We start from the raw sequence: 16,653 nt of genomic DNA, 5'->3' as shown, positions 1-16,653 counted from the left end.
CATGAGCATAAGACAGAGATTTTATAGCAAAAGATCACAGTGTCATGCAACTGATAGGATATATTGAACAACCTAAGGTTGCTATTCAGTCTTTCCTCTTTTAAAACGGGTTGCAGGTTTCAGATCATTAATATGTAAATCCCAGAACATAGAAACAGACCCTTCGGTCCAACTTGTCCACAGCGACCAGATATCCTAACCAAATCAAGTCCCACTTGCCAGCACCTGGCCCATATCCCACCAAACCCTTCCTATTCATGTATCCATCCAAATGCCTCTTAAATGTTGCAATTGTACCAGCCTCCACCACTTCCTCTGGCAGCTCATTCCATACATGCACCACCCTCTGAGTCAAAAAGTTGCCCCTTAGGTCTCTTTTATATCTTTCCCCTCTCACCCTAAACCTATGCCCTCTAGATTTGGACACCCTGACCCCAGGGAAAAGACTTAGTCTATTTACCCTATCCATGCCCCTCATAAATTTGTCAACCTCTTATGAGGTCACCCCTCAACCTCCGACTCTCCAGGGAAAACAGCCCCAGCCTGTTCAGCCTCTCCCCATAGCTCAAATCCTCCAACTTTGGCAACATCCTTGTAAATCTTTTCTGAACCCTTTCAAGTTTCACAACATCTTCCCGATAGGAAGGAGACCAGAATTGCACATAATATTCCAACAATGCCCTACCAATGTTCTGTACAGCCGCAACATGACCTCACAACTCCTGTACTCAATACTCTGACCAATAAAAGAAAGCATACCAAAAGCTCTCTTCACTATCCTATCTACCTGCAACTCCACTTTCAAGGAGCTATGAACCTGCACTCCGAGGTTTCTTTGTTCAGCAACACTCCCTAGGACCTTACCATTAAGTCTTTAGATCAGAGTGGTGCTGGAAAAGCACAGCAGGTCAGGTAGCATCCAAGGAACAGGAAAATCGACATTTCGGGCAAAAGCCCTTCATCAGGAATAGAGCTCTTTTCCAGCACCACTCTGATCGAAACTCTGGTTTCCAGCATCTGCAGTCCTCACTTTTGCCTGGTTGATCCTTACAATGAAGTGTATTAGTCCCACTAAGATTTGCTTTCCCAAAATGCAGCACCTCAGATTTATCTGAATTCAACGACATCTGCCACTTCTCAGCCCATTGGCCCATCTGGTCAAGATCCTATTGTAATCGGAGGTAACCCTCTTCCGCTGTACACTACACTCCCAATTTTGGAGGCATCTGCAAACTTACTAACTGTTCCTCTTATGGTTACATCCAAACCATTTATGTAAACGACAAAAAGTAGAGGACCCAGCACTGATCCTTGTGACACTCCACTGGTCACAGGCCTCCAGTCTGAAAAACAACCCTCCACCACCACCCTCCGTCTTCTACCTTTTGAGCTAGTTATGTATCCAAATGGCTAGTTCTCGCTGTATTCCATGAGATCTAACCTTGCTAATCAGTCTCCCATGGGCAACCTTGTCGAATGCCTTACTGAATTCCATACACATCACATCTACCACTCTGTCCTCATCAATCTTCTTTGTTACTTCCTCAAAAAAACCCAATCTGACTATCCCTAATCAGTCCTTGCCTTTCCAAGTACATGTACATCCTGTCCCTCAGGATTCCCTCCAACAACTTGCCCACCTCAGAGGTCAGGCTCACTGGTCTATAGTTTGCTGGCTTGTCCTTACCACCCTTCATAAACAGTGGCAACACGTTAGCCAACCTCCAGTCTTCCAGCACCTCACCTGTTGACTATCAATGATACAAATCTCAGCAAGAGGGCCAGCAATCACTTCTCCAGCTTCCCACAGAGTTGAGGGTACACCTGATCAGGTCCTGGGAATTTATCCACTGTTAGGATAAATTCTTCCTCTGTAATATGGACATTTTGCAAGATGTCACCATCTATTTCCCTACAATCTATACCTTCCATTTCCTTTTCCACAGTAAATACTGATGGAAAATACTAATTTAGTATCTCCCTCATTTTCTGCAGCTCCACACAAAGACCGCCTTGCTGATCTTTGAGGGGCCCTATTCTCTCCCTAGTTACCCTTTTGTCCTTAATATGTATGTAAAAACTCTTTGGATTCTCCTTAATTCTACTTGCCGAAGCTACCTCATGTCCACTTTTTGCCCTCCTGATTTACCACTTAAGTATATTCCTACTTCCTTTATACTCTAAAGATTCACTATGCACAACGTATGCTTCCTTTTTCTTAACCAAACCCTCAATTTCTTTCGTCATCTAGCATTCCTTATATCTACCAGCCTTTCTTTCACCCTAACAGGAATATACTCTCTCTGGATTCTCTTTACCACATTTCTGAAGGCTTCCCATTTTCCAGCCATCCCTTTACCTGCGAACATTTGCCCCCAACCAGCTTTCAAAAGTTCTTGCCTAATACCGTCACAATTGGCCTTTCTCCAATTTACAACCTGGTCGATCCTTTTCCATCATTATTTTAAATCCAATAGAATTATGGTCGCTGGCTCCAAAGTGCTCCCCCACTAACACCTCAGTCATCTACCCTGCCTTATTTCCCAAGAGTAAGTCAAGTTTTGCACCTTCTCTAGTAGGTACATCTGCATACTGAACCAGAAAATTGTCTTGTACACACTTGACAAATTCCTCTCCATCTAAACACTTAACACGATGGCAGTCCCAGTCTATGTTTGGAAAGTTAAAATCCCCTATTATTACCACCCTATTTTTCTTACACATAACTAAGATCTGCTTACAAGTTTGTTTCTCAATTTCCCTCTGACTATTAGAGGGTCTATAATACAATCCCAATAAGGTTATACTCCCTTTCTTATTTCTCAGTTCCACCCAAATAGCTTCCCTGGATATATTTCTGGTAATATCCTCCCTCAGCACAGCTGTAATGCTATCCCTTATCAAAAATGCCACCCCTACCACCGCCCCCCTCCTCTCTTGCCTCCGCTCCTATCCTTCCTGTAGCACTTGTATCCTGGAACATTAAGCTGCTGGTCCTGCCCATCCCTGAGCCATGTTTCTGTAATTGCTATGATATCCCAGTCCCATGTTCCTAACCATGCCCGGAGTTCATCTGCGTTCCCTGTTAGGCCCCTTGCATTAAAATAAATGCAGTTTAATTTATTAGTCCTACCTTGTCCCTGCCTGCCCTGACTGTTTGACTCGCTTCTCTTTTAAGTCACGTTCTCTAGATGACATAAGGTTTTATTTTAAAAAAAGGTGGGATCTCAGTTCAAACAATCCATGAAAAGTGCTTGAGTCTGTCAGTATTCCAATCTTGAATCAGAGTGGTTCTATTTCCAAAATAGGAATTTATAAAAATTACATGGATTGACTGCCTGCAAATTGTGTGCTTTTTGAGCAAAATTGAATGAATCTGCAAATATAATTCTGCCAATACAAAGTCACTCCACAGAGTTGAGTTTGTGTGCGCATGCATGAGAGACTCTGTATGCATGTGGATTTGTGTGGAGAGTGCATGCAAGCATGTGCACATGCTTGGTAAAGTTTGTGTGATGGAGTGTTGGGGTGTTTGTGTGTGTGTTATGAATAAAAGTGAGGGATTGCTGGGTCATGTTGTAAAACAGAGAGACATGGAGGAGTAGGAGTTCAGGTACACAGTTCTTTGAAAGTTGCATCACTGGTAGGTTGGGTGGTTAAGAAGGCATTTCGCACAAATGCCTTCATTGTTCACGCTGTTGAGTTTCCAAGTTGAGACATCATGTTGAGGTTGTACAGAATGTTGGTGAGGCCATTTTAGAATACTGAGTACAGTTCTGGTGACCCTGTTATAGGAAGAACTCTATTAGAGGGGGTTCGGTAAAGATTTACCAGAAAGTTACCAGGACTGGAGGGTTTGAGTTATAAGGAGAGGGTGGAGCACAGGAAATTTTGGGGTGACCTCATTGAGATTTATAAAATCTGATGCGTGCAGGTAAGGATTATAGCAAAGGGCTGTTCCTTCACGTCGGGGTGCTCAAAATTGAGGGGCATATTGTTTTAACGTGAGAGGAGGGAGATTTAAAAGGAACCTGAAAGGCAACGTTTTGACAGAATGTTGCTTGCATGTGGAATGAATTTGCTGAGGATATGGTAGATGCAGGTACAGCTACAACATTTAAATGACATTTAGATGGGTACATGAAGAGAAAGGTTTAGAGCGATATGGGCCAAATGCAGGCAAATGGGACGAGTTTAATTTGGGAATCCTGGTCAGCATGAAGGGGTTGGACCGTGCTGTATACCTCTATGAACCAGAAGTCATCTTATTCAAACTAGTAGAATTCTGAAAGGGGTTTAACAGGATAGATGCAGATACAATTCTCCTTCGTTGGGGGCGTCATAGAATCCTGACAACTTGGAAGCAGGTCGTTCGGCCCATTCTGGCCCTCTATTTTGCATCCCACCCATACCTACCCCCTTACTCTGTATTTCCCATGGCTAATCCATCCTAACTTGCACATCCCTGACAATAGGACTGTGTGAGAATCTCTCCAACTATGTCAAAGGCATCTTGAAACCCATCATTCATGGAACCCCTAGCTTCTGTCACGACACTACAGATTTCTTACAGAAACTCAGCACCCACAGACCAGTAGTCTCAATGTCGGCATCACGGCAACAGCCTCATTACTTAACACCAACAATTGCCAATCTCTGACCACCATCCTACAACTCATCCACTTTATCCTCGATCTCAACATCTTCACCTTTGACAACCAGTTCTTCATCCAGACACACAGAACAGCCATGGGACCAAATTTGCACCCCAATATGCCAACATTTTCACGCATTGGTTCAAACAAGACGACTTCTCTACGCAGGGCCTCAAACCAACACTATACACCAGGTACATTGACGACATTTTCTTCTTCTGGATGCATGGAGAGGAGTCACGGAAAAAGCTATACAGTGATATCAACATGTTCCATCCCATCGTCAAACTCATCTTGGACTATTCTCTACTATCTGTCTCATTCTTGGACACCTGCATCTCCATCAAGGATGGGCAGCAACTCAGCACCACACACAACCTCAAAACCACGCATAACCTCACGATGCTACACTTCTCCAGCTTCCACCCAAAACAGCCATCCCCTTATGGACAAGCCCTACGCATACACAGGATCTGTTCAGATGAGGAAGAATGTGACGGGCACTTAGAAGTATTCAGGGATGCTCAACTCATTGCCCGTCGGTTCCAACATGCCATGGTGAACCATGGGAAATGCAAGGTTATAGTTTCATAATAATAGAAGCAAGAGTAGGCCATTTGGCTCCGCCATTTATTAAGATCATGGCTGATTTATCCATCGTCTCAGCTCCTCGTCCCTGCATTGTCCCAACTACCCTTAAGTCCCCAACCATGCAAAACCTATCCAACCGTGTCTTCAATATACTTAATGAAGCTGCCTCTAGTGCTTCCATGGGCAAACAATTCCATAGATTCATGACTCTCTGGGAATAGTGGTTCCTCCTAATGTCTGTCCTAAATCTACTCCCCCTAATCTTGACACCTGGTCTCATCCACCAGCAGAAATGTGTGGATAGGATAGGGCTGCATTCCACAGTGCAATGAATTCCCATCTCCCACCAAGATCCCAGATGTACTCAGTTGCAGTCTCTCAATTGAAAGATTTTACTGTAACTTTTGCTCCCAGTAAGGGCAAAAAAGTCCATTCTTCATAACCACATTTCTGCTTTCACCGAAGGCGATTAGAATCATATAGCATGGAAACAGACCCTTCCGTCCATCTCGTCCACAGCGAACAGATATCCTAAATTAATTTCCTCTCATTTGCTAGCATTTGGACCACATCCCTGTAAACCCTTTCTATTCATGTACTCAGCCAGATGCCTTTTAAATGTTGTAATTGTACCAGCCTCCTCCACTTCCCCTGTTAGTTTGTTCCATACATGCACCACCCTCTGCTTGAAAAAAAATGCCTTTCAGGTCCCTTTCCTCGCCCACCTTCAACCTATGCCCCTCTTGTTCTGGACTCCCCTACCCTGGGAACAAACCTTGGCTATTCACCCTATCCATGCACCTTAGAAATTTCTAAGGTCACCTCAGCCTTTAATGCTCCAGGGAAAACATTCCTGGCCGACTCAGCCTCTCCCTGTAGCTCAAACTCACCAACTCTGGCAACAGCCTTGTAACTCTCTTCAAAATCCTTTCGAAAGTTTCACAACATCTTTCCTATAGTACAGAGACCAGAACTGTGTACAGTACTCCAAAAATGACCTCCTCTACTGCCTCAGCATAACCTCCCAACTCCTATACTCAATCCACTGACCAATAAAGGAAAGCATACCAAACACGTTCTTCACTACCATCTCTACTTGTGACTCCACTATCAAGGAAAGGAACCTACACTTCCTGTCTCTTGGTTCAGGAACACTCCCCAGGACCTGACCATTTAGTATATACATCCTGTCCCAATTTGCCTTTCCAAAATGCAACACCTCACATTTCTCTAAATCAAACTCCATCTACTATTCCTCGGCCTATCTAATGAATTATAATTCATAGTGAACACTCTTTCCTATCTTATTCCTGAGAAGCTGAAAATCTCCATCCCACTCACTCTCTCTCCATTTTTACTTTGCTGAACCTCATCCTGAAGGGTCTGGATCATTCCGATGACCAGGCCCACACTCAGGAGGATCTAACTGAAACATACAGAATACTGAACAGCATGGCCAGAGTGGACATTGGGAAGATGTTTCCACTGGTAGGAGAGACTAGGACTTGATGGCACAGCCTTCGAGTAAAGGGAAAACCTTTCAGAATAGAGGCAAGGAGAAACTTCATCAGCCAGAGAGCGGTGAATCTATGGAATTCATTGCCACAGAAGGCTGTGGAGGACAAGTCACTGAGAAAATTTAAGACTGCGACAGATCGGTTCTTGAGTATCAAGGGGATTGAGCGTTACAGGGAGAAAGTGGAAGAATGGGCTTGAGAAACTCATCAGCCATGATTAAATGTTGGAGCAGAGCTGATGGGCAGAATGGCATTATTTCTGCTCCTATGTCTTGTGGTCTGTTAACATCCTGGACACTGTCAGAATTGGGAGCAGGAGTAGGCCATTTGGTCTTTCAAGCTTGGACCAGCATTGCACAGATCATAACTGGATATGAATCTACCTCCATCTCGGTGGATAGGCTGAGATGTTTTCACTGGAAGAAAGTGAGGGCTGCAGATGCTGGAGATCAGAGTCCAGAGTGTGATGCTCGAAAAGCACAGGACTGGCAGCATCTGAAAAGCAGGAAAATCAATGATTCGGGCATAAGTCCTTCATCAGAGCTTATGCCCAAACGTAGATTTTCCTGCTGCTCGGATGCTGTCTGTATTTTTTCCAGCACCACACTCATTTTCACTGGACCACAGGAGATTGAAAAGTGACCTTTTAGAGGTTTATAAAAATCATGAAGGGGATAGATGAGATGAAAGGCGGAGGTCCTTTCCCTTGGGTGGGGGTTTCAAGATTAGAGAGCAAATTTTGAAGGTGAGAGGAGAAAGGTTTAAAAAGTAATGAGGGGCATGATTTTTTTTTTTTACAGAGTGGTTTGTGTGGAATGAATATCCAGAGGAAGTGGTGGGTGCAGGTACAGTAACAATATTTAAAAGGCATTTGGATAAGTGCATGAATAGGAAAGGTTCGGAGGGGCATGGGCCAAACACAGGCAGCTATGACTAGTTGAGTTTGTGAATATATTCAGCATGGACTAGTTGGTCTGAAGGGTCTGTTTCTGTGCTGTATGACTCTGTAACTGTCCTATACCGGTCTTAAAATCATTTTCTTGCCTTTCTCCATAAATGTTCACTTATTTGATGTTCAAAAATCAGATGAATGCAGTCTTGGATATATTCAATGACCCCCTAACTGCAGGAAGACATCCCTAATTCTGAACTCAATTCCTCTTGCTCACATACCACTTGCTTTGCTCATTGCTTGCTGCAACTTCTGACAACTGGCGTTCACTGGACGCTGAGCCCCCTTTGTACATCCATACATCATTTCTGATGAAGGGCTCATGCCCAAAATGTGGACAGTCCTACTCCTTGGATGCTGCCTGACCTGCTGTGCTTTTCCAGCACCACACTTTTCAACTCTGATCTCCAGTATCTGCAGACCTCACCTTCTCCACATCCCAATATGTCAGCATTTAAACAATGCACCTCCTTTCTGTTTTTTTTTCCCACAGCAAAGGCTATCACTTCAAATTGCGGTACTGTATTCGTCACGTGTTTGTCAATTGCGGTCTTTTCTACATCGAGGAGACCAAATGTAAATTTGAGGAATGGTCCACAGCTGAAGCCGCAGAGTCTGAATGGACCTCCCTGTCACCACCCATTTTAATTCCCTTCCCACTCCCTTTCTGACATCACCACCTTAGGCCTCCTGCATTGCCACAACGAACCAAACCGTAAATTAAAGGAACACCTCATCTTCTGCCTGGGCAGCCAACAGCCCAGAAGCCTCAACATTGTGTTTTCCAATTTTAAATAACCTCCCTTTCCATCCCCGACTCCCTTCCCAGTCCCTCCCATTCCACTCCTCCTTGCCACCAACCAGATTCCTTCCACCCACTGATCAACCAAGTTGTACCCTCTACCTGTCTCCAACTATCTCCACTTCACCACCCTGCCCCCAGCACAACCTTGTTCTGCATCTTCCCCTACACCCATCACCAGTCTGGAACAAGGGTTACACCTGAAACGTCAACTTCTCCACCTCCTGATGCTGCCTGGCTTGCTGCATTCTTCCAGCCTCCTGCCGGTCTATTTTGCCAATTGAGACACAGACCTGGACCAACATTTCCTGAGTCTGCCCCTTCCCTGGATTTGTTCCCTCTCCTTTTGGTTGCTGCAAGTCAACAATTAAACCCCAGAATGAAAAATAAATAGAAATAGGAGTGAGAAAAGAGTGTTGTACTCACAGATGTTAGACAGAGGAAGGAAGTTGCAGTCTGGGCTGAAGCTCAATCTTCATTCTGAGAGAGTGGAACAGCAGCAGCTTCAGAAGGTCATGGTCCAGCTTCTGCTTTCAGACAGTAGGGGAGCTGTGATTGGCAAGAGGACAAGTCACCTTCGGGTCCTCCAGTGCTCCTTATCGGTCCATCAAAAGAAGATCTTGTACTTTTTCTGCCGACAGCAAGGAACATGCCCAATGTTTTGGTGACACCACTGAACACGCGCCCTGCAATATGCTCTGTGGCGATTCTAGTGTGACTGACAGATTTTAAGTGTCCAAATACCAAGAGGAGAAAAAAGGGTAGAGCCACAACTTTTTTTTCCCCACACGGCTTGACATTTTATTGTCTTGGCATTTTGTATGGCTGCTCAATCTCTGTGCTTTCCCCGCTGTAGGGGTGAAGTTCAGAACTAGAGGGCATAGGTTTAGGTTGAGAGCGGAAAGATGTAAAAGGTACCTAAGGGGCAACATTTCCATGCACAGTGTGGTGCGTGTATGGAAGGAGCTGCCAGAGGAAGTGGTGGAGGCTGATACCTTTTAAATGTTGTAATTGTATCTGGATGGGTATATGAATAGGAAGGGTTTAGAGGGATATGAGCCAAGTGCTGGCAAATGGGACTAGATTAATTTGGGCTATCTCGGAGAAAGCGAGGACTGCAGATGCTGGAGATCAGAGTTGAGAGTGTTGGAACAGTACAGCAGGTCAGGCAGCATCCAAGGAGCATGAGAATTGACATTTTGGACATAAGCCCTTCAACAGGAATCTTTTCTGAGGATGTAGAATCTGGGTTGCAGTTCTGGGAAAAGTGAGGCTCTGAGCTTGGGCAGGACAGACTGCAGGTAAAGTAGATGGCTGACACTGTGGAGTGGAGGATTCAGGAAGAGAATCGTTGAAGGTTTTGTAGTGTGTACTTGGTATCCTGTTCAGGTCCAAACTGGGTTGGTCTGAATGTGACCCGGAGTCCATGTGGGATCAGATGGATCTGTAGCCAAGCAATGAGAAAGGAGATATGGCTGTGGTAGTCAAATTGCTTGAGGACATGGCTGAATAAATTCTGGGCAGAGGAGAGGACTTGGGGGGTACAGCGAGAGAGGGACTCAGATCTTTGTAGACAGAGGAGAAGAAGAACTTCTTCCAGGTAGGCTTCCATGGAAGAGGCTTCACAGTAATGTTGAAACCAACTAGGAGAAAGTGAGGACTGCAGATGCTGGAAATCAGAGGCAAGAGTGAAGTACTGTAAAAGCACAGCAGGCCAGGCAACACCCGAGGAGCAGGAGAATCGACGTTTCGGGCATAAGCACTTCATTTGCAATCTTTTGATTCCTTTCGGGCATACGCTCGCCTGATGAAGGGCTTATGCCCGAAACATCGATTCTCCTGCTCCTCGGATGCTGCCTGAGCTGCTGTGTTTTTCCAACATTACACTGTCACTATTTTGGATATCTGGTTGGCATGGACAGGTTGGCCCAAAGGGTCTGTACAACTCTATGAGAAGCATACTTTGACAAATTACAAACTAATGTCCTTGTTAACAAGGCTTAGTACACGACATGCTTTACTAACCATTCTCAACCGGATCCTACCCCTTCAGTGACTGAGGAACATATACATGCTGGTGCATAATCTACCTCACCAGTACTTCCACTAGCCTAATCTCCTTCACTAGTATTTCCACACTACCCTAGGGAATTGCACAAGTAATAGCAAGAGTAAACACCACAAGGATTTTTAAAAAGTGAGGATAAACAGCAAAGGATTAAAAAACATTGAGGGCAAAAAGCTCAAGGATTAATAAAACAGTGAGGGGTAAACAGCACAAGCGCCAGTAAAAACAGATGGAAAGTGAGTGTAAAATGTGACTATGACAGGACAGGCCCCACATTCCTTCCCCTCCGTCCCCCCCACAACCTGCCTCACCTTTCACCTCCCGGGCCCAGTACCTTCCAGGTGGCCCCATAGTTGACACAGGGGCCGCCCCACGACCAGTAGAACTCCACCACCCAGGCGGCCGACCAGTTCCCAAACAGGCCCTTAACCCCATCCGCCTCCAGAATGGTCACCGGCTCCTGCCTGCTGTACAGCCGGCCGGTGTGGCCGTGACACAGCAGCTGCGCCAGGAAGGCGGCGGTGACCAGTGACGGGGGTCTGCCCCGGGCCGCACGGCGCCATTTTCCTAACGGCCGCCGCTTCCCCGCTCGAGCGACTTCTCCTCCCAACCGCCTTCACCCCCGCGTGACGTCTGCACGGGGGGATGGGCGGGGCCGGGGGAGCCTCACCGTCACCAAGCAACAGCCACCTCGCGCTACAACTGCTCATTCACAAAAACAAACTCTCCCGTCTCGCTCTGCAGCTGCAGGGGGGACACTGCCACGTTTCGAGGAGCCCTGTCTACATTGGGAAAGCTCACGGCTCCATTTAAACAGATATTCCGACATCTAACGGAACGGCCTCATATCTAAAGGGGCAATCTGCATTTTAAAGGGACATGGACATTTTCACGGGCTATTTCTGCAAAGAAAGAGATTTAATGGACAAGAGCTCGTGGGTCCACAGTTAAAATGATTTAAACAGTCTTTTTTTTATTTCACTGCCTTCCAAGGATACAGAATTTCTCCCATCTGAAATAGTTTGCCCAGAAAATAATCCAGCAGGAATATGATTATGGAGCTATCAATAAAAATGTCTAATTTGGGTCACCCAACGTTATTAATGGAAGAACATTATCTCTTCAAGTTTCGATTTGCCCATCAAAATTCCTTGAATTTAAGGTGTTCCATTGTTGTTCTCATCTGAGTGCAGAACCAACTCAACTGACTGAACAACCGAAACAACTATTCTGTATGAACTTTAGATGTGACATCCTCTCCCTCTCTCTCTGTTGACCAATGGGATTAACGAGGGCTGGAAGTACCGCTCAGAATACGATTGCTGATCTATAGTTTGCTTCTGCTGCTGAACATAAGGATTTAAAAGCTGCTAGCCTGATCCCGCACAATGCACAAAAACAGACTGTTCACCCGTGTCTGCGCAGAGGATAATTATCACTTGGAATGGATTACAAAATGGTAAAAACAATGACTGCAGATGCTGGAAACCAGATTCTGGATTAGTGGTGCTGGACGAGCACAGCAGTTCAGGCAGCAGCCAAAGTGCAGCGAAATCGACGTTTCGGGCAAAAGCCCTTCATCAGGATCACAAAATAACAACTGTTACCAGTCCCACAACTCATGAGTTTCCCATGGACAAAGTTAAAAATCACACAACACCAGATTGGAATCCAACAGGTTTATTTAGAAGCACTAGCTTTCGGAGCGCCGCTCCCTCATCAGATGGTTGTGGAGAATTAGATCGTGATCCCGGAATTTGTCGCAAGAGTCCAGTGTCATGAAAATGTGATACATTAAACAATTTTAAATTAAATCTTCCATCTTTTAGAATGGGTTTCTGCTCTGTGATATGTTAATCCCTAAACTTGTTTTTAATTGCCTTCTCAAGAATGTCATTTAAATGCAGAGTTTTTCTAATAACTGGTGTGAATTCTGTCTGGGTCCCAATGTTGAGTCAGACTGACATTTTTCTTAGAAAAGCTCTGCATTTATATTCCACTTTTGAGAAGGTAATTTATAGATTAGGGTGCAATTTAGGGTGGATTGGCTGTGCTAAATTACCTATAGTGCCAGGGATGTGCAAATTAGGGTGGATTATCCATGGGAAATATGGAGTAAGGGGGTAGGTATGGGTGGGATGTTCTTCAGAGGGCCAGTGTGGAATGGATGGGCTGAATGGCTTACTTCCACATTTTCGGAATTCGATGACTCCCTTAACACCGCCCCCCCCCCCACCCACCAAAGGAACATTTTATCTGTATATATTCTGTCAAGCTCTTCGAGGAGAAAGTGAGGTCTGCAGATGCTGGAGATCAGAGCTGAAAATGTTTTGCTAGAAAAGCGCAGCAGGTCAGGCAGCATCCAAGGAACAGGAAGGGCTTATGTCCGAAACGTCGAATTTCCTGTTTCTTGGATGCTGCCTGACCTGTTGCGCTTTTCCAGCAACACATTTTCAGCTCTATTCTGTCAAGCCCCTTTCAAAATTCTATTGGTTTCAATAAGGTCACTTCAGGTTCATAGAGGTATTCAACACAGAAACAACTCGTCCATGCCGAGCAGGATTCCGAAACTAAACTAGTCCCACTTCCCTGCATTTGGCCCATATCCCTCTAAATCTTTCCATTCATGTACCCACCCATTTGTCTTTAAACATTGTAACTGGACCTGCATCTACCAGTTCCTCAGCAAGTTTATTCCATGTGCAAACCACCTTCTGTCAAACCATTGTCCGTCAGGTTCCTTTTAAATCTCTCTCCCTCACCTTAAAGAAATATGTCACCTAGCCTCGAGCTCATTTTAAAAAACCCTCGTTTTATGCTAAGGAAGAATCCTTTGCTATTCACCTTACCTCCACTCCTCATGATTTTATAAATCTCAATGAGGTCACCCCTCAGCCTCCTTCACTCCAGTGAAAAAAGTCCCAGCCTCTCTAAAAAAGTACCTGATCCCTCACCACCGCCACCCTCCATTACCCAGGACCCTACCATTAACTGTACATGTCCTGCCCTTCCTTGTTTTCACAAAACGCAAGCCCTTGCTTTTATCCATACCTCTCTCATACACAGCTCTCTCTCAGACACACACAGGCTTATACTCCATCACACTCACAATTTACCTGCACGCACACAATCTTACATGCACACACTCACATTCTCTCATGAATGCACACACATATCTCTTTGGGGTGAATTTGTATTGGCAGGATTATTCTTGCAGATACATTCAATTTTGCTCAAAGAGCACGTAAACTGCAGGCAGGCAATCCATGTAATATTTTATACATTCCTACTTTGGAAATAGAACCAGTCTGATTCAAGATTGGGATACTGATAGACTCGAACCTCACACCTTTAAAGCATTGTCTGAACTGAGATGTCACCTATTTTTTATAACACCTTAAGTCATCTCGAGAATGTGGTTTAAAAGATTTATATTAATGAACCAAAACCTGCAACCCATTCTAAAAGATGGAAGAGGTAACAGCAATCTAGGCTTGTTCGAATATCTCCTATCAGTTGCATGACACTGTGATCTTTTGCTATGAAATCTGTGCCTCATTACCCTGCTCCACAGCTACCCGATGAAGGAGCTGCACTCCAAAAGTGAGTGCTTCCAAATAAACCTGTTGGACTATAACCTGGTGATGTGAGATCTTTAACTCTATCCACCCCACTCCAATACCGGCTCCTCCATATTGTAACTCGTGAACACAGCCCACACCTCCCGGTGCTGCCATTGCACTTTACAATGTCAATGAAATGACTCAGTCTGCACTCCTGAAAAATTCCCAATTTCTCAAGATACTAGTTACTCATTCACTGCTCCATTTCATACGCAACATTGGAAACTTAGTGCAGCAGGCTGAAAGAAATGAGCAGCTTTAAAACTAAAAACTCTTGGAGCTCAAAGCTTTCGATGAGAATCTGAGACCGGTAGTAAGTTCAGGTAACCTTTATTGTGACCCAGCTTTGTTACACCTTCAGAACCCCGCCCCCAGCAAAAAAGCGTAGAAAAAGGAACTGCTTTTTAAACAGTTCAAAGCACACACACTCTCCACCCATCCCACCTCACCTTCTTTACTGTTTGTCACCACCAAGTTGTCCTTTTGTAACTGGATCCTTGGTACAGCGTAACCTGAAGGAAGTATTGCCTCACTCAGCAAAAAAGATTTGTCAATTCAGGGTGTAATGCAGCTTCTTGATGAACAACCTGGTTAACATCCCCAGGAAGGTGGGAGCAAAATGGAACATCAAGACATTAACACCAACACACTTCAGTCAAACATTTCTGCTCCCAGGAAGGGCAAAACATCCTGAAACTCCAGTCTTCACCATCAGATTTCTGCTTTCACAGAAGACGATTAAAGTCATACAGCACGGAAACAGACCCTTCGGTCCAACTTGTCTGTGCCAAACACGTATCCTAAATTAATCTAGTCCAATTTTCCTGCATGTGGCCCATATCCCTCTAAATCCTTTCTATTCATGCACCCAACCAGAAGAATTTTAAAATTCCCCTCTTACTTCAAACATATGCCGCACTAGTTTTGGACTCACCCTATCCATGCCCCTTATGAATGTCGACATGGTCACCCCTCAGCCTCCAATGCTCCAGGGAAAATATCCTCAGTGTATTCAGCTTCTCCCTCCAACTCTGGGGTTACACTAAACGTTACACTATTCGCAGCAGAGAGTAACTGTGCATGTTTCCTGAGTGTGATCACAGTTTCACTTGCTCATCAGAAACAAAGATCCAAAAGGACACCACAACTGCGGAGAAGTCATGGAAATGTGGGGACTGGAGAAAGGGATACCATTTTCTGTTGGCACCGGAGACTCATTAGCTCAGTCGCATTGGGAAGAGGCAGTTCTTCAAAACATTATTACAACATTATTTCCAATTGACAAAAATACATTCACACTGCCTGATTACCTTGAACTTGTACAAGTGCCCTGTCATAACATCTTTAATTATAGTTTTCGACATTTTCCCTATGACATATGTTAAGGTTCAAAGTTTGTGCGAAGATTTGTAGCTCGGGTGCTTGTTGTAGTGGTTCTGTTCGCCGAGCTGGAAGTTTTTGTTGCAAATGTTTCGTCCCCTGGCTAGGAGACATCATCAGTGCTGTGGAGCCTCCTGCGAAGCGCTTCTTTGATGTTTCTTCCGGCATTTATAGTGGTACCACTATAAATGCCGGAAGAAACATCAAAGAAGCGCTTCGCAGGAGGCTCCACAGCACTGATGATGTCTCCTAGCCAGGGGACGAAACGTTTGCAACAAAAACTTCCAGCTCGGCGAACAGAACCACTACAATATGTTAAGGTAAATGGTCTGCAGTTTCCCATTCTCTGTCTCCCTTTTTGAAAAAAAAGAGTTTCCACAATTTAAAGAAATCTTCCCTGAAACTAATGACGTTGTGGAAAATTAAAACCAATGCATTAACTATTTCACTGGTTAGTGTTTCTTTAAGAGTCTTAGATGAAATCCTTCAGGTACCCGGAAGTTGTCAAACCGTAGTTCCAACAGCTTACTCAGTACTACTTCCCTGGTAATTGTAATTTTCTTCAGTTCCTTCCTCCCTTTCAATTCCTGATTTACAGCTAGTTCCAGGGTGTTACTTGTATCCTTTCTAGTGAAAACAGATTCAAGCTCTTTTTTAATTCATCTGCCATCTCTTTATCCTCCATTATTGAATCCCCAGACTCATTTTCTATTGAACCAACACTTATTTTGTTAACTTTTTAAAAGAAAGCTGAAGAAACTTTCCTCCCTGTTTTTGTATTTTTGGCTAACTTTCTAACCCTAATTGCTGTGCTACTGCCTGCATTATTTCAGCTGTTTTGCCCCAGCTCTCAACTTGAGCATCAATCTGTCTGCTTCTTTTATTGAACTGACCTTGATTAGGTGTTGCAAAACACACAAGGACAAGTCTTTCCTCTCCAGAATGTCTTGGTACTTAAAATGATAAAATTCACTTTGAAATATTGTTCATTCAAACTTTACTAAGCACATCCTACAGATTCAAAATTCAACAATGAGATGCAGTTTTGTTACAATCATTCAGTTT

The sequence above is a fragment of the Hemiscyllium ocellatum genome (assembly GCF_020745735.1).
Source record: "Hemiscyllium ocellatum isolate sHemOce1 chromosome 27 unlocalized genomic scaffold, sHemOce1.pat.X.cur. SUPER_27_unloc_18, whole genome shotgun sequence".
Lineage (NCBI taxonomy): Eukaryota > Metazoa > Chordata > Chondrichthyes > Orectolobiformes > Hemiscylliidae > Hemiscyllium > Hemiscyllium ocellatum.
Note: the sequence above shows the minus strand (reverse complement) of the source record.